The following is a 20,907-nucleotide window of genomic DNA, read 5'->3' on the forward strand; positions in this document are numbered from 1 at the left end:
TACCAATCACAAAACAAAAGTACAATGACTTAATTGCACTACTGCCTTTTGTTCCGTCAGTCTGTCATGCGTTTTATCAAAATTTAATACATAGCGATGTAGCCACAAACGATTACCCACAAGAAGATGAAGATGATATGGAGCATCTTTAACAATTTTGAAACTTGTCGTCTATAATTTTACTTAATTATTATAACATTATAATATTTACCTCTAATAAAATAATAGTAACATTATTTAAAAAAGTTGTTAGAGGCAAACAACACTATGTCCAACTACACATTTAAAAAAAAAATTTAATAATGAACGGTAAACCTCAGGTATATAACACTTCATGGAATGAAAAACGATTATACACACCACAATAATAATACATTAATCTTGGTTAAATATAAGAAACATTTGAGTATTTACTGATTAAAAATTTAAAAAATTTTAAAACTACTCTCCTGAAAAAGTAAGAAAATGGACATAGTGTCCTTTACCTCCGAGGTACCGATTTATATACCAATAATATGCAATGTATTGTAATTGACCTATACAATTCAACCTGGTACGTTTATTTACTGTATTGTACCCTTTTATCTATCTATTTTTAAAAAACCCAAATAAAATAGGTATATTTTACCGTGTATAACCAATACAATATTATTTTTATAAGTAATATTTTTACTTAAATTTTTGCAAAATATATTTTTGATTTATTAAAGAAAATTATTGAAATTGGCAACACAGCGCTGCCATTATTATGAATTACAAATCTATGTGTGTCAAGACAAAACATTTGCCGATGTATTTATTATTCTAAAGATATATAACAAATAAGATTTACCTTTGAATTTATTGGTAAGTAAAATTAGATATTTTCCAATAATTAGTTCCGAATATACAATTTTCTTCTAATAACAAGATTCCTCTTTTGTTATTAATAATACCTATTACTATGTTTGTTTTTTAATGTAAACTTGATAGAAATATTTTCTTAAATAAATTTCCTTATAAAATAGGTAGGTTTTATTTTATAAAACCTATTTTATAAAATTAATTCTATATAGTCTATATTTATGTGTAAAATACTAATTACTTATTTTTCGTAACTAAACTTTATAAGATTTTGTTTTCATTCAAGTTAACGACATATTGTAATTGTTCTGAGTAATTTTACTTAAATTTGAAGATAAACTATTTTGGGCTGGATAATATTCAATTGTTAATATTTTATTAGCATTATAATCATTAATCGAAAGCAAATTTATGTTCCTCTAATGATACCTTTTTAAATGATAAATATGTGATATTGACGATTTAGGTATGTAATTTTAGTAAATTTTATTTGTTATTTTAATTATTATTTTTTTTACTTTTGTAAGCTTTGTCCATAAAATTGAACAATTTTCAGTGACAATAACGAATATTTCTATTCTATTCTAAATATGAGAAAATTAATAATCCTATAACCGCTGATCTTATAAATTAGTAGCCAATTTGCGCCAAATGTAGGCAACTTAAGATGCCTGGTTGTAGTGTTGGCTGAATTTCAATTATTTCCTTCTCTGCGTTAGTGTGGTGATTGAAACATTGAAACTAACCACATTATGTCTGGTGTTTTGGGGTGTGACATACTCGGCAACAAACTCATAACTCATAACAAAATCCGAATTACAAAATCTAATAATTGATTAGGTTCAGAATTTCTAAGAGTAGGTATTAATAAAAAAATTTAAAAGCACTATTAACTTACAAGAATTTATGGTTAATAGTAAAAAAATCATCAAATTTCAGACCAAATCGGTGGGTTTGGTATTTAGTTTGAAAGTATCCGATCGTATTTCTAACTTTCTCTCCATTTTGTTTCGTTCCTATTCTTGTTCTGTATGTATGGCATAAGAATTTTTATTAGTATTGTCACTCTTTGCACTTCATCTTTAGAATCAGAAACAGGTTTATAATTCTACGTATTTATAACAATATCTGGTTATTACCTAATATGAAACTACTTCCATGTTCGAAAAAATTAACCAACATTAACTTACATCATTTGCAAAGTTAAAAAATGACTGTCGTTAGCGGTATCAAAGAATATAACGGTATAGTGGGGTGTGATATACCTTTTTGGTTAATATCTATTAACAAAATTATAGAATACTACTGCTTGCTAGAATGATATTAAAGTGACAGCTACTGCTCAACTGAGACCTCAAGGTGGGTAGGTTTCGTTGTCTGAATTTGTAAAACTTTAGGTTGTCTAATAATAAATAACTCTATACACTATAAATAAAACTCTACTTCTTAAAACAGCGGATATTTATACATAAAATATTTTATCATGTAGGACCCATGGAAGGTATCTTAATTTTAATTAGGTACCTATATGGTAAGATTTTACTTACTTCATAGATGTGTTTTTCAAATCAGACGTTGATATAGTTTAATCTCTAAATATATAATATGCTATTAGTTTACTGGGTGGACATTAAGTGAGACAAACACACAGTCCTTTCTATGTCGATTGAAGAAATAGTTTGCCTTTATTTTCCCAGTAGGCCTACTTCCTAATCATGGGGTTATGTCCTTCTATTTTTTCCTATGCTTATTTTTCATATGTTTCCCATACATATTCTTCATTTGTTCGCTTACTCTAAATATTATCTGCTTCTGTATTGCTCTAATAAATTTTCTAGTACATTTCTGTCCCAGATCTCTACTTTATTTTCTTCCTGTTGGTTCATAATCCACATTCCGCTGGTATACATCACTATAGGTCTTATTACTGTCTCACTATTAGTGTCGCAATTTCGGTGTCATGGACACATTTTAGCTTTCAGTATTGACTTGTGTCTATTGTATAGTGATCTTATCGCTCTGCTCCTCTTTATCTATCTTATCTCTTTTATCAATCTTCTTTTCCCGTGTTCGTTATGGTTACGCTTATGTAATCAAATTCTGTCACTTTTTCAAAATTATAGACAGCCTCTGCTCCTTTCATTTTAATATGTTTGCTATAATCTATTCTGCCTCCTTTCATTTTCATATATTGCGTTTTTGTTTCAATTTCTGGAAAACTTTTTGTAGATTTTTTTTTCATTTTCATTAGTATCTTAATAGAATAAATACACTTAGAAAAACCTACCTCAAAAATGATAAGGACTATAAAAGACCTTCTGACTGTTAACTGAAATAAAAACTGTAATTGAAGAAATAATAGATACAGTGATGAGACAACTTGCCACTTTACCCCAATTTCTGTTTAATTTTATAATGAATAAAATAAGATAGAGTCAAAATGTTAATTTGGTACAAAATGGGACACATCATCATCAATATTACCTCTACAGCCCATTGTGGGTACTAACTTGTTCCAGGATTAGTTTTCAGTTTCTCCTATTATTTGACTTGGTTTTCTAATTTCACATTCCTAATGGTCTTAAGTTTTCCCTCACTTGGTCGTTATATCTCGCTATGGGTAAAACTAGAAAATAAGAAGTTGCAAATTAGAGACCGAAAAGAAAATCATAAACCAGTCGTTAAGATTTTTAGTGGCAAATATAACAAGGCACCAAGATATATAATATAAAGATACAAGTATCTGTGATTGAAAAAAATAACAAGAATAATGAAAGCCTGTATTGGACAAATATTTACGCGATTTAAACCAGAGCTAAGACAAAGAAAACAAAAAGGCCATAAGCACAGCTGAAATGGAAAGATTCAGATCCATAGTAGAAAAAACTAGGTGGCGCCCAATAAGATACAGAATATAAAACAACAATGCCATATCCAGGCCTAGTTCGATGAGCAAGAGAATGAAGAACGAACTCAAAACCAATATGTAACGAAAATGGGGGATGATAATAGCCAAGATTGTAAGACGCAGAAGGTCAGTAGAACGGACACCAGTCAGCCAGCCGGTGATCGGAATTGCAAGAATTATTAAAGATATTCCAATAAACATATATATATATATATATATATATATATATATATATATATATATATATATATATATGTTTATATATACATATATATATATATGTATATATATAAACATATATATATATATATTTATATGTTTATATATATACATATATATATATATATGTATATATAAACATATATATATATATATATATATATATATATATATATATATATATATATATATATATATATATTGTGACAATTAGGGTTTATAGAAAATAATTTATAAGTTATATACTACATAATATTAGATATAAAAAAGTATTTGATTATTTTAAATAAGTTATATACTAGAGAATTTTATAAAAATATATTTATGTGAGGGCATTTTAAGAAATTAGCATATAATAATTGTAAAAAGTTGTATTTTAATATTGTAAATATATATAAGTGAGCCATGTGCATAGGCAACCAAAAATACTCTCGGAGTAATTTGACAGATAGAAATTAATCATAAGGGAATATAAAGTGGGGTTATATAATATATTGTTTGAAATGTGTATTTTATTAAATTAGAGTGTTAGTTACTAATTTAATTATATATTCTGATCTGAAAAGCCTAAATGTAAACAAAATTATTAATAGAAAAGAATGGAATTCTCTGGATCTCCGGAGATGGCCATGTTTGCGAAATGGTTTGTTCCAGAAAATTCAGACAAGTATTTGATAGAACAAATTAGAACATGATATCTTACCAGATGGTTCTAGAAATCCAAAAACATATAAATACCCGTGATTTGGATTCAAGCGGGAGTTTTTAAGTTTTTATTCTGAAGTTTAGGCAGTTTTTAGAAAGTTTTAGTCAGAAGTCAGGCCAGTTTATTATGAAAGTTAGTTAGAGTCAGTGAATCAAGTACAAATAGTCCAATAGTTTAATATAGTGAGTTAAATGAAGATTAAAAATTATGCATATAATTTAATGCACATTTATAATTATACACAAATAATTATTGAAGATAAAAAAAGGTATATTGGAAGAAATTAAATTATATTATGGTTGGAGATTAGTATAAATCAACTTATAATAATTGGATATTGGTATATTGAAAAGAAGAATAAATATAAATGCTGTTTGCTGGTTTGGTTGGTGGTGTATAAATGCTGGTGAAGAAAACTATATCTTAAATTGGTAGAAGCTGATAATTGGAAAAAGTAATTTCACAAAAAACAAGGATAACTGAAGTACGAAGACATTCAGTGGTGATTAGAATCTATATAGTAGAAAACAGTTCATTTAGGCATTCAGTGAAAGAAAGGTACAAAATTTTGTTAATATAATTTAGTTAGTGTCATAACAATTTCAATTTTGAAGATAGTTTTGTTTAAATTTTAGATTGTCTATAGAATTTAATTAGTTTTATAAGAATATCAATTTAAAGATAGTTTATTTTAAATTTACATTGGCTAGGTTAGATATATATATGTGTGTTTCATAATAGTTATAATAAAGATAATTTAAAAAGTACTTACAAGCTAATTCTTTGAGAACCGCGATAAAAACCCTATATACTTATTATATTATTAAAAATACTCATTGCTCATCATTCAAACAAAAAACACATCATAACAATTTGGCACCCAACGCGGTGGCTCTCTATTTAAAAGAATTAGTTTGGGAAGATAAGTGCTCTCATATAATTAAATTAATTATCAGTAGAAAGAAAAAATTATAGATTTTATTTTTAATTATATTTGAACAAGTAAAGTCTCAAAATGTCTCAAGGAAAGAAAGGTACAAGAAGCAAAAACAATGAAGAAGATGTGGAAGTAGAAACACAACCTATACAAGAGGAGAGTTTAGTTCAAGCTCCACAAGATACTGCAGAAATGAATCCAGAAAGAGAGGAAAATGTCAATATGGCAGCTTTGATGTCATTAATGATGCAGATGAACAAGACAATAGAAGAGAATACGAAAAAAATGGAAGAGAATTCAAAAGAAGTCAAAGAAGACATGAAAAAAATGGAACAAAAATTGGAAGAGAATTATAGAAAATTAGAAAAGAAAATAGAAGATAATAATAATAAAATTGTAAAACAAATGGAAAAACAAATGGATAAAAAACTTGAAGCTGCAGAGAAGAAAGTAGCAAATGAAATAAAAAATATACAGCATGACTACAAGAAAAGGATAAAAAATGAGAGGACAGAAGTAAAGAGGATTATTCAAGATAATAAGATAGATATAGAACAGAAAATAGAGTTACAGAAATGTAACTTAGAAGTAAAAATTAACGAAGACAGAAGAAACACAGAAGAAAAATTAGACGATATACAACAAAATATCCAAATAAATAATAATCAAATAAGAAATGTGGAACAGAGAATAGATGATATTTCACAAATGAGAGACATAGGAAGACCTTACTTAAATTTAACAAATGAGACTGGGATTAAATTCTCTGGTAATATAAAAAATTTGCATCCTAGAGTATACATAAATAGTTTAAAACATAAATTAAGATTTGTGAATAATATTAATGATATTAAAGATTATATTAGAATGACATTAAATGACAATGCAGCAACTTGGTTTGCTAGTATTGAAAATGATTTAGATAATTTTCAAACATTTGAAAATAAATTTTTAAATTATTATTGGGGTGAATTAGAGCAAGCCAAGTTTAGAGAAATTCTATATTTTGGAAAGTATAATCAAAATTTAAAATCAAATATGGTAGATTATGCATTGAAATTGATAACAGTTGCAAAATATTTAGAACCACCACTTAGAGAGGATGAAACAGTCTTAAATGTATCTAGACATTTTGATGCTGATGTTGTGCAAACCGTAACTGTACAAAATATTCAAACAATAGATAGTTTTATTAATTTTATTCAAAGAATACAAAGAGGCAATATGACAAGTAATACTAACAACAGAAAAAACAATAATAACTTTCAATATAAAAAAAATGATAATCAACAATATAGACAATCATATAACAATAATACTAGGTATGGTAATAATTTACAAAATTTTAATAATAATAACAGTAATCAAATTAGACAAAATTGTAATAACAATACTAGTTATAATAGACAACATTTTAATAACAGTACTAATAATAATAGACAAGATTTTAACAATAGAAGAAATACAGAGCGACCTAACTATAACAGACAGGTAAATTGTGTTCGAAGGAATAGAAGCTGCGAAGACAGGGAACGAAATAGTACAAGGCAAGAAAATGTGAGTAGAAGTCATAGTAGGGAAAGACATAGGACATCAGATCCAAGTGGTCAGATACAATCTGACAATTCTAATAATCAAAATTTTGTGCAGTAAACTTTCTGAATTACAAGTTAGGCCATTGCTATTATGAAAAACCTTCTGAATTTATTTCTTTAGATGAGGATAAAATTATTGACTCTATTAATTTAATTTATATAAATGCTTTGGCCAAAAATAAAATGATTAAAATTATGATAGATACTGGTTCAGAAAGTACTTTAGTCTCGGAGAATTTTATTTTTAATACATTAAAACTATCAGATATAATAAAGATTCCAAAAATTAAAATTGTTGGTGCAAATAATAAGAAGTTGGGTGAAATTGATAAACTAGCCAATTTTAAAATTAATATTCTTAATAAAGAAATTAATATGCAAGGATTTATTGTCAAGGATTTATGTGTTGATATATTAATGGGAAATGATGAATTGGAAAAGAAGAAAGTAAAGATAGATTTTGAAAAAAAAATGGTAACTTTGGAAGGGCAAATAATTAAATTTATGCAGAAAGATGAGGTAGAAGAAGGAATAAGAGTTGATAGGATATTATTAAAAGAAAATAGTGATGTTTATGAAGAAGAAATGTATTTTGATGATAGGGAAATGTCCCAAAAGAATGTAAAGAATAATTATTGTAGTGAATATTTAAGGAATGGAAATTTTAAGCAGATGGATGCCTACGAGGCGGAGTGCGTAAAATTGGAAGCAAGGAATAATGAGTACATAATGAAGAATAATTTTATTTATAAAGAAGAAGATATGATAAAAGTTTTAAATTGCCCTGAAGAATATAAATCAATAGTCATTTCCATATTGCAGCAACACAAGGGACTTGTCAATAAAGAAAATAGAATTGCACAAAATTATATCCATAGTATAAAAGTTAAAGAAGAAAAAGATTTTAAAACAAAATCATACCCAATACCATATAAATACAGAGAAGAAGTAAACAAAACAATTAATAATATGTTAGAAGATGGAATCATTGAGAAGGCAGACACACGTTTTATTAACCCCATAGTAGTAGTACGAAAAAGATCAGGTGAAATCAGGTTATGTTTGGATGCAAGGAATATTAACAAGATTACTGAAAAGCAATTTGAAGCACCAATGAGTATAGATGGAATATTAGGAAGAATTACAGGAATGTCATTTTTCACTAAAATTGATTTACAGCATAGTTTCTGGTTAATACCTCTAGAAAGAAAAAGTAGACAGTATACAGGATTTCAGATAGATGGAGTAGTATATCAATTCAAAGTAGTACCATTTGGACTTCAATCATCTTGCAGTGCTCTATGTAGATGTCTTCATGATATTTTGGATCAATATGAACATTTTGTAATTCACTACATTGATGATATATTAATTTTTTCTAAAACGGCTGAAGATCATGAGAAACACCTAAAAATTATAATAAATAGATTAGACAAAGTTGGACTAAAAATAAATCAAGAAAAATGTACATTTTTTCAAAAAGAAGTCATATATCTAGGTTATAAACTTAACACTAAGGGAATCGAAATGGATCCAGAACGGACACAAGTCATTCAGGAATATAAAACACCACACAATTTAAGAACTTTAAGAGGATTTATTGGAATAATTAATTATTATAAAAGGATGATACCAGATCTAAGTATAAAAGAAATTCCATTACTTGAACTACTGAGAAAAGGTGTAAAATGGAGATGGATCAGAGAAGAGAACTAGCATTCCAAGAAATTAAAAACATTTTTCTGTCAAATTTGAAAATATACTATCCTGACTATACACAGCCATTCATACTAAGAACAGATGCATCAATAGAGAGATTATCAGGGGTATTATTACAAATACATGATGGGGTCGAATACCCAATACAATTCATTTCAAGAATCACAAAGCCACATGAAAAGGGTTACTCAGTTTCAGAATTAGAACTAGCAAGTATAATACACTGTGTCACAAATTTAAGATTTTATTTGTTGGGCAATGAATTTACAATAGAAACAGATCACCAAGCTTTAACGTCTATATTAAATAACAAATATGGAAACAGTAGAATACATCGGTGGAGTCTAATACTTAGTGAATACTGCTTTGAAATCAAATACATTTCTGGAAAATCCAATATAGTGGCAGATGCTTTATCAAGGTTAGAAAATACATCACAAAAAGGGCAGCGAACAATAAAAATTGGATTAAATCAATTAGTAGAAAGTACTGGATTATATTCTAAAGAAGAAATTATAAGAGATCAGATCAATTTGAGTGAAAAACAAAAAGTCCTTAGGAAAGATGGGGTATATTATAAAATAATAAATGGCATAGAAGTATATGTAATAACTAGAACTTTAGCAAAGAAAATATTGAAAAATTTACATAACAATTATATGCATATTGGTTCAAGAAAGCTATGGATGCTATTTAGGGACAATTATTTTGCAAAGAATGACATAAGTATAGCAAAAGAAATTACTACCCAATGCCCAATATGTCAACTAAACAAAGAAAAGAATTTCAAAAACCAGAACACATATAAATCTAATGTTGTATATGAAAAACTAAATACAGTTTCCATGGATTTTATTTCAAATTTAGTTCTCAGTCCAACAGGAAAAAAGCATATACTAGTGATAGTTGATTTATATACAAAATTTATTAAACTATATCCCTGCTCTAGAACAAATGTTAAAACATTAAAATTATATATTAATCAATTTTTCGAAGAAATAGGACCATTTAGAAATTGCATAATAGATAATGCTACATATTTTAACAACCAAAAATTTCGGACATTTTGTGAGAAAAAGGGAATCAACATTCATTTTACAAGTATCAGACATCCTCAGGCAAATCCTGCAGAAAGATATATTAAAGAAGTTATAAAATATTTAAGGATACTGTGTCAAAATCAACACGAAACTTGGCAGCAACATATACCACAAGTAGAATATTTTTTAAATAATACACATAATTTGAATACAGAGGAAGTACCAGAATATTTAATGTTTGGCCATATAGGAAACAGAAAGTGGATTAGTGAATATAATCAGGATATGTTAGAACAAGTAATGCAGAAAGTGAATAACCGAATTAGGAGGAAAGCTGAAAAATATATCAGAAGACAAAATCAAAATATAAAAAAACCAATCACATTTCAAAAAGGAGACCTAGTGTTAATTCGTTCACTTAGAAAAAGTAATGTTAAAGAAAACCGTTGTAAGAAATTACAACCAATGTTTGAAGGTCCATATACAATTGAAAATCAGAATGGACTAAATAGTTATGTGTTAATAGATGCAGAGAACAGACTAAGAGGCATATTTCATATCAACGACATTTTTCAATATCATGAAGAGATTGAATAATGATTTCTATACCTTTAACACAATTATAATAACACTAATAACTTACTGATAGATCCATTTCATAGATAGATGGTAGATTTGTTTGTTGTGAATAAATTTGACATCATACTTGTTGAATTTTGTACATATGGAAATTGTTTGGTACCCTAAAAATCATAATTTGGGGTTAGATACTATAATTGCTATAAAAATGTCTTTCTAATATAATAAAGTGGAAAAACTTACCAATTTATATTGATGAAGTTATTTTGAATGAAAATAATTCCTAGATTTTGTCTATAAACAAACAGAACACCATATCGATTATATTTTAATTAAGATTATATTTTATTCTCTGATATCGCATCCATTGCTCCATTTGACATGACAGTTTGACCATAGAATAGCCGAACTGTGCTCCGTTGTTCTCTGTTTTGACATAGACAGCGGACAGGGATGTATTTAACACATTTTAAATAATAAAAAAAAATTGAATTATTAATTTATTAAATTTAATAAGGTATGAGAAAATTAATATTTAAAAAAATAATAAGTAAATTATTTATTTTAAATATTATTTTTGGGGTATTGTGACAATTAGGGTTTATAGAAAATAATTTATAAGTTATATACTACATAATATTAGATATAAAAAAGTATTTGATTATTTTAAATAAGTTATATACTAGAGAATTTTATAAAAATATATTTATGTGAGGGCATTTTAAGAAATTAGCATATAATAATTGTAAAAAGTTGTATTTTAATATTGTAAATATATATAAGTGAGCCATGTGCATAGGCAACCAAAAATACTCTCGGAGTAATTTGACAGATAGAAATTAATCATAAGGGAATATAAAGTGGGGTTATATAATATATTGTTTGAAATGTGTATTTTATTAAATTAGAGTGTTAGTTACTAATTTAATTATATATTCCGATCTGAAAAGCCTAAATGTAAACAAAATTATTAATAGAAAAGAATGGAATTCTCTGGATCTCCGGAGATGGCCATGTTTGCGAAATGGTTTGTTCCAGAAAATTCAGACAAGTATTTGATAGAACAAATTAGAACATGATATCTTACCAGATGGTTCTAGAAATCCAAAAACATATAAATACCCGTGATTTGGATTCAAGCGGGAGTTTTTAAGTTTTTATTCTGAAGTTTAGGCAGTTTTTAGAAAGTTTTAGTCAGAAGTCAGGCCAGTTTATTATGAAAGTTAGTTAGAGTCAGTGAATCAAGTACAAATAGTCCAATAGTTTAATATAGTGAGTTAAATGAAGATTAAAAATTATGCATATAATTTAATGCACATTTATAATTATACACAAATAATTATTGAAGATAAAAAAAGGTATATTGGAAGAAATTAAATTATATTATGGTTGGAGATTAGTATAAATCAACTTATAATAATTGGATATTGGTATATTGAAAAGAAGAATAAATATAAATGCTGTTTGCTGGTTTGGTTGGTGGTGTATAAATGCTGGTGAAGAAAACTATATCTTAAATTGGTAGAAGCTGATAATTGGAAAAAGTAATTTCACAAAAAACAAGGATAACTGAAGTACGAAGACATTCAGTGGTGATTAGAATCTATATAGTAGAAAACAGTTCATTTAGGCATTCAGTGAAAGAAAGGTACAAAATTTTGTTAATATAATTTAGTTAGTGTCATAACAATTTCAATTTTGAAGATAGTTTTGTTTAAATTTTAGATTGTCTATAGAATTTAATTAGTTTTATAAGAATATCAATTTAAAGATAGTTTATTTTAAATTTACATTGGCTAGGTTAGATATATATATGTGTGTTTCATAATAGTTATAATAAAGATAATTTAAAAAGTACTTACAAGCTAATTCTTTGAGAACCGCGATAAAAACCCTATATACTTATTATATTATTAAAAATACTCATTGCTCATCATTCAAACAAAAAACACATCATAACAATATATATATATATATATATATATATATATATATATATATATATATATATATATATATATGTTTATATATACATATATATATATGTATATATATAAACATATATATATATATTTATATGTTTATATATATATATATATATATATATATATATATATATATATATTATTTAAAACTGTATCATCTCATAACATGAGAACATTTATATGATTTTCTGTTCTAAATATCTTTATTACTACGTATTTGTTATAGTCTTGTGTTCTTGACTAATATATTTCTTATAAAAAACTATAATATTTCTCCTAAATAACGGAAAGCTGTGTAATTTGGACCCCTTAACCCCTTCGAGTTGGATTTTTTTTTTCAGAATTGGTATGAAACTTTTTTTGTCTAAAACGTATAATTAGGCAAAAATAAAAGTGATTGAGATTAATTTTATCTTGAGATCCGCCATTTTGTCCGGGACATATATGTCCCAGGCTGACTTTTTTGGAACATATATGTGGGACTATAATAACCCATCAGACACAAAAATCTTACTTTATTTTAGTAAAGAAAAATCGAAAATGCAAATAAAATCTCATATTTTGAAATATTTATTTATTTAATGTAAATAAAAAGGTATGAAACAGGTTTTGCACTAGGGTACCTTCATTGCAGCTCTGACATAGCGAAGTGGTTTGTTTTTCTTTTTTCTGAGAAAAACATCGTTGACATTTTCTTCGGATCTTCCCTTCGATAGGCAAATGATCTCCAACGTTAAACATTTTTTTTGTGCGTTTGCTGGAGGACGTCCAAGTAAAGTGGAGGCTTTTCGTTAACAGCAGCATGGCTTCTTCCCAATGAAATAAGTCACTCAGGTACACTAATTACAAGGCAAAAATGGTGTTTTTCTTTCCTTTTTAGATCATTGCGCAGTACATGAAAATTTCCAACAGCCATCATCAGAAAGCGAAAAAATACTTTCTTCCATCAGTTGGTAGACTTCCTAACAAAGTCATACAAGCCCGTATCATATCATCTGATTCTCTTCATCCATCTTATTGCCCTCGAAACCTGATTATATTTCGTGAAGCTCTCGTTCTACATCTCCTTCGCTTCTTGATGGATTGTAGTCTTCATCATCGGAGCCACTAGTCTCAAAAGGATCGAAATCTGATTTTGTATCGCTAACAAAAGTGGCTGCTACCTCCTCCTCTAGCTCTTTCTGCGTCAATATCTTTCTACTAATCTAGAAGAAAACAAGACTGTTGGGACATATTTCACCCATAAAACAAAATACTAGTTCGCAACCAAATTCGCAACAACAGTAACAGCAGACAACTTTCTCTGTAGTAATCATTAACAAAACTATATAAACACATTCCACAGATCAACATCACGATAAATACAGCGCAAAAATGGTTCACATTGTTGCCGCTTACACAAATTATTCTTTTAAAATTGTTATTAAGTTCTTAAAAAGTCGGTTATAATAAAAAATCATGCAAAACGGTTCAAATTTAGTCTGAACCGTTCAAATTTCGATATATTGGACGTTTTCCATAACAAGATAATAATTTTTTGCGTCTTCTACTTATCTGTTCTAATTAATATTACTCCCAAGAATGGAGAAAATGGTTATAATTACATTTAAAAAAATAATTTTATATAAACACTTTATGCATAATTTGAACTTTTGCCGTGTAAATTGGTTTTGTTTGTCGGGTAATTCGGTTTTATTGGCTTTTATAATAAACTTTGATCAATATGAGAAAAAAAATTAGACATTTTTATTAATTTTTAATTTACATTAAAAAATACTTTGAGAGCTATCGCAGAAATAATACTCGTAGTTAACCTTCAAGTCTCATCAGTTAGGGACAAGCTTCATGTACCCTTCTCTTACATGTTTCACACTTAATCCAATTTTGTTTATCTTTTGTTTAAATTTTCCTCTTTTCTTTTTTTTTTCGATTTCCTTTTTCTCGCTGATTTCCTTGTTGATGTTGATGTGTATTTGTTTTTGGAGTTTGTTGAATTTCTAACTGTTCTTTATAGGGTGTTGAAGTTAGGACTAGACCTGACGAAGTAATTCTCTTTTTCTTTCGAGACTCCATGGATATATTGCTTGAAAGTAAATGATGAATTATTTTCAACGAAATATAGTACGCATTCTGGACAGATTGTTTGTTTTCTAGTTTTGTATCATGAATTTTTAAGTGGCATATTCAGACTTTTTAAATGGACTAGTTTCCAAAAAATTGTGATATGGCTCTATAGCTAGAGGATATTTTAAAGAGTATTTTCCAGGGAGATAGTGATTTGGATGGGCTAGGTAAAGACATAATTAAGAAAGAACCTTCGGAAAACAGGTTGTATTCTAGCTTAGGTATCTATTGTTGTTTCTAAGGCCCATTGTCTTGCAGGACTGATTGTTATTCGGTTCGTCAATAAGTAGATACAGTAATGGTCCCAGAAGGCAAGGAAGTATTAAAATCTGTTGCAGTTTACCGTTGGCTGTTACAAAAATATTGGCGCCAGTTTGATCTGTTTGAGCTGTCGTTCGGATACTGCTGCAGCTGCAAAATCTGCGTCGTTGAAAACAAAATGGTCGGCAGGCCATAGTTATGTTCTTCTAAAACTATTCAGAAATGTTTTTATAGAAGCTGCTCTAAGAAAGGATTTGCCTAGCAGTTCGCTGATGTTATCATCAACAGTTTCTGACCTGTCATATAATTTTGTTGTAATGTCTGAAGAGAAGAAGGACTTTAGCCCTTCTATTATGCATTAAGGTATGCAGCGTGAAAAATAAGTATACCTAAGTGGAATGGAGATGCCAGTGGCACTCATTTCGTATATTCCAATAACATTTGTCCTCTTTCCACGGACGGTATGGCTCCTATCTGGTGTTTTACTCTTTGAGCAATTATTTGGTGTGGCTTTTGTATATAAGTATGAGATGTCCCATCGAAATTAAAGACACAATCTGCAACAATACCATTTTCCTTAGTTACTTTCTCATAACCGTCAAAATCTTATGAACTATCATTGTATTAAATCCTGCAGCCTGAGCTAGAGAAGCTGCTTCAGGTAAACGTAGAGTTATGTTTGTATGTCGTTCCATGAAACCTTTCCCAACTCCTTCCATCTAAGGTCTCCAATATTATATTGTGGCGTTCCTACATTGGTCTTTTTGTCTAGTAGTGTGAGCTACGAAGCTCCATTTGAATTTGTTTATATATCCTCAACTTTTGTTTTTAATCTCACCAAGTCGTTTCTCTTTTTATCTGACAGTCGTATACTGAACATTGCTTTTTTCATTGCCCCTTTTGTTGTGGCTAGTATATTTATATTTGCCTTCGTTAAGGTCCAGGTTTGACATCCATATGTCAGGATAAGAAGGATGCATTGGTTGAACACTTTGCTCCTTAAGTATTGAGGTATAAGTAATGGATTTTGATAAGAGCTACGACCTTGTAAATAACAGGTAAACTTGTGTACTGCATCTGCATGACTCATAGCTCTTGTCAAAATCCATTACTTGTATTTTATTATTTTTCTGGCATGGACAGGATTTTATTCCAAATCCTAGCCATGCCAGTCCTGCTCTTCTAGTGATTTCCGCACTTTGGTTCTTTTTGTCAAGTTGCAGAATTTGGCCTAGGTAGATATATTACTGGACTTGTGTTCTATAGTAGTACGTCTGGGGTCGTCTGTGTTAGTCATTGTTTTTGTTTTTGTCATATTCATTTTAAACCCGACGTATTGGCAGCTGTCTGCGAGTTCCTTCATCATAATTTGTAATTCCTCGAATGTGCTCGCTATAATCACGATGTCGTCAGTGAATCTGAAGTGGTTTAACCTTCCAGCGGTCGCGCGTATGTGGTAGATACACAGGTAATAGAATTAGTATAATATCTATTGCCTACGCTGCGCTGCGATGGGGTGCTTTTCGCTATTCCTACTCCATTACTAAAGCAGCCTTCCAGTGCACAAATAACCTGTCAAGGGATAGTACGTTGCTGAGAATTTTGCATTTGTATTTCAGATATACGCGCGACTTTTTAGGTAAGTTTTTATAACATGTTTTTTTGTTATAGTTACATTATTCCTATTGTAATATTGATAAAATATTACTATTTCATGCATTTTTTGTGTTAAAAACTTTCTACGTTGATATAAGAGGTCTGTATCTCTCATATACACGCGACCATTTGTGACAATTAGTTCCATTTTGTTTATTTTATTTTAGAAATAGCGGATAAGAAGAAGATTTTCAATCTCAATGATCCCACTGATATAGAAGCTGTTACAAATTTGATGTTTGCTGAGTCGGATGACGATACACGTATGTATGATAGCGATACAGACGAAGAGGAACATGTTTCGGAACGTGATGACGAGGCTTATATAGCTCATCTAAAGAAAAATGGAAAAGTTTTCGACTCATGGATTTGGCAAAAAAATCCAAACAAAAAAAGTAAGCGACCACCTCGCAATATATTACTCCGTCTCCCTGGGGTCATTGGACCAGCTAAGAACCTCACAGACATCGTTGATATTTGGAAGTGCCTCATAACTTATCCTATGATTGAGAGCATCGTGAACTTCACAAATAAGTACATAAGTTCTGTAAGATCCAATTATTGTCGTCCAAGAGATGCCAGGGATACAGACAAACTAGAAATACCAGCCCTTTTGGGCTTGCTTTATTTGGCGGGCATTTACCATGGTAATCGAGTTAACCTTGAAGAACTATGGAAAATGGATGATTTCAAAAGAGTGATGAGTTGGAGAAGATTTATATTTTTAATGAGAGCATTACGTTTTGATGACATAGCTATCAGAGTAGAACGTAAAAAAATGGATCGCTTGGCCCCAATAAGGAATATTTTCGAGGAGTTTGTGTCTAATTGCCAAAAATGCTACTCGCTTGGGAAAAATGTTACAATTGACGAGAAACTAGAGGCATTTCGTGGAAGATGCTCCTTTATTCAATACATCACCAAAAAACCCAATAAATATGGGATCAAAATTTATGCCATGGTTGACGCTCGCATCTTTTACACTTATAACATGGAAATTTATGCAGGGACTCGACCAGATGGCACATTCTCCATAAGTAACAAACCACGAGACGTGGTAAAAAGGTTGGCAATACCTATCTTTAATACGGGGAGAACACTGACCACTGACAACTGGTTTTCTGATTTTGATTTGATAAAAGATCTTGATGAGAAAAAAATTGCCTTTGTACAAACGATGAAAAAAAATAAGACCCAAATTCCCAATGAATTTAAAGTTATAAAAAAGCGTGAGACCAATACTAGTATTTTTGGGTGTCGGAAGGACATGACTCTTGTTTCCTACGTGCCTAAGCGCTATAAAAACGTAATATTAGTTTCAAGCCTACATGATGACGCAGCAATCGACGAAGGAACAGGTGACCAAAAGAAACCCGAGATTATAACATTCTATAACAGGGCAAAGGAAGGTGTAGATACAGTAGACAAACTTTGTGCTTCTTACAATGTTGCCAGGAGCACCAGAAGATGGCCGATGGTAGTATTTTTTTCAATGTTAAATGTAGCCGTGATTAATAGTTATATAATCTGTTCCACCAATAATAACGAAAAAATACTTGGAAGAAAATACCTTCGACTACTTTCAAATGCTCTTCAGCTGTGAAATTTGTCAGAAATTCATCTGTATGGAACATTCAAAGCATATTTGTCAAGACTGCAAAACTGCGATACAATAATATGTGTAATGTGCAATATCTAGGAGACATCTGGGATTTATGACACCGTTGTTGTTTTTAATGAAATTTAATAAAAAAGTTTAAGAAATACAGTGTATCAATCTTCCACCGAATATATTTTGTATTAATATTACAATATTTCATTACCTACATCTTAAAATAACTAATTAGCATTTAGCGTATCTAGGAAATACGCACGACCATTCTTGTTGGTACAAAAGCCGCGACCGCTGAAAGGTTAATTTGTTGCCATTAACGTTGATGCCATATGTTGACCAATTTGTAGTTTTGAAGACGTCTTCTAGGGCTAGATTAAAAAGCTTTGGATATATTACTCGTCTTGTCTAACTTCTTTCTTAACGGGGATGGGATTTATATTTTCGTCTAGTTGTACTATTATAGTTGCGTTTTCATATATCTTAGGTATTAGTTGCCTACATCTCGAATCTATTCTACAATTATTAAAAGTTTTTTCTATAGTCTACATATCGATACTATCAAATGTCTTTTCATAGTCTATGAGTGCAAGGAATGCTGGTAGTTGGTACTCATTTATCTTCTCTATCAGTGTTCTCATTGTCAACAGATGATCTGATGTACTATATCCTTTGCGAAACCAGCGTGTTCAACCGGTCGGTAATTATCCATTTTTTAAGTCAACCAATTAATAATAATTCTCATAAACAGTTTATACAGATTAAACGAATTTAAAACGGAACATACAATTTAATATATGTCTGTTTGAACTGCATTTGAAATAGTGGACCAATATAAAACTTGGACAAAAATAAATCCATACCCGGTGATAGATATTGTATAAAATATCGTTCAACTATCTGTCTCCTTTCAGGACGCACCATAGTCTTTAGCGCCGCCCAAAGTCAATGTTGCCAATCGCCGTGTAATAATCCGATTTGCGGATCTTTTTGAGAGTTATATCTTCTTCGTATCTTTAAATAAATCGGATATTTGCCTATATTTTTCATTGTATTTACCAATCTACTACAACAGACTAATAACAAAAATAAACTTAATGGTTTGTAGTTATTTCCTTTCTTTCCTGTAAATATTTTATGGTTAACACCTTATTTGAAAAACATCTAGAGGAATGAGATTGGCAACACCGCTCAAAATATCCATCTGAATCTGACTGCTTAGATAAAGGAAAGAGGAGCTTGCCTAATAGTCGGAGAGATAGATCCGAAATTTTGAACTGATCAGTAATATGACATTTCTCTATTGGAATATATTCATTGTAACTGGGTTAAGACTTTGCCTTACAGGCGTACGCCCCTCGTGGTACAGGGGGTGGCTATACAGGGATGAAGTTATAATTTTTCTCGGAAAAATTAACGATCGATAATATGGCTGAAAATTTGCCCGGAGTAAGATCTTGGTATAACTAGACGAAATCCCAAAGGGCGGACACGAGAGTGGATACATAAGGGGTGGCGGACAGGGGTGAAGTTGCAATTTTTTGGGGAAAAATGAATGATAAGTAATATGTCCGCCATTTTCATGGCTAATTATTTAGCCCCTAAAAACTCTAAATCCAAAAGGGCGGAGAGCTGGGTTGGTACAGAGAGCTATAAAACGGGGTCAAATGTACCACCTGCCTCCGCATTTTAGGTCTCGGTAACAATTTTTAAACTGATTTTATTATCATATTTTTATACCGATTGATTTGAAAATTTGTATGCTTACTTCTGTTACTATTCTGAAAAGCGTAAAGTAGTTTTCCTCAAAATTTTCCAAAAAAATTTCCGTAAATGAAAATTTTCGTAATTTTTTGAGGTAAAATCTAATTTCAGAATCCTTTCGATTTTTTGTCGGTTATACCATGATTTTTTTCCAAAAATTTTTAAACGATTTTTCCGATAAGAAAAAAAAATTAGAAAAACTTTTCTAAAACATTTGATAAAACTCTACGTCTTCCTCTGAATCTTTTATAGAATATTTTGTAGTTTTAAAATGATATGATAATGTTTTTTTTTTTCAAACTAAAGTCATATTTACTTTACAAATCACATTTTTTTCTTAAATATAAATTGTTACCGAGACCTAAAATGCGCAGGCAAGTGGTACATTTGACCCCGTTTTATGGCTCTCTGTACCAACCCAGCTGTCCGCCCTTTTGGATTTAGAGTTTTTAGGGGCTAAATAATGAGCCATGAAAATGGCGGACATATTACTTATCGTTAATTTTTCCCCAAAAAATTGCAACTTCACCCCTGTCCGCCACCCCTTATGTATCCACTCTCGCGTCCGCCCTTTGGGATTTCGTCTAGTTATACCAAGATCTTACTCTGGGCAAATTTTCAGCCATATTATCGATCTTTAATTTTTCCGAAAAAAATGACAACTTCATCCCTGTAGAGCCACCCCCTGTACCACGAAGGGCGTCCGCCTGTAAGGCAAAGTCTTAACCCAGTTACAATGAATATATTCCAATAGAGAAATGTCATATTACTGATCAGTTCAAAATTTCAGCTCTATCTCTTGGACTATAAGGAAGCGATAGGTGGTTTGACAGCATAATAACTGCTTGTTTAGTCTAGTTTCACAGTGATTCTAGGCAACCTATTTGGGTGGAGTTTTGACTTGTTCTTGAATGAGTTCAGAATCCAGCAGCCCGCTGAAGTATTGGATTATTATAATA

At 29.9% G+C, this 20,907-nt stretch overlaps 1 protein-coding gene across 1 annotated transcript in view; it reads left to right on the forward strand.

Annotated features, from left to right (window-relative positions):
• Positions 1-801: 801 nt before the first annotated feature.
• mei-W68 (meiotic W68) overlaps positions 802-20,907 on the forward strand; it is a 68,025-nt gene continuing 47,919 nt past the window's right edge. Inside the window, exon 1 of the mRNA XM_072538770.1 lies at positions 802-846. The gene's annotated coding sequence lies outside the window, so the exon portion shown is untranslated. The remainder of the gene's footprint in view (positions 847-20,907) is intronic.

The sequence above is a fragment of the Diabrotica undecimpunctata genome, chromosome 7, assembly GCF_040954645.1.
Source record: "Diabrotica undecimpunctata isolate CICGRU chromosome 7, icDiaUnde3, whole genome shotgun sequence".
Lineage (NCBI taxonomy): Eukaryota > Metazoa > Arthropoda > Insecta > Coleoptera > Chrysomelidae > Diabrotica > Diabrotica undecimpunctata.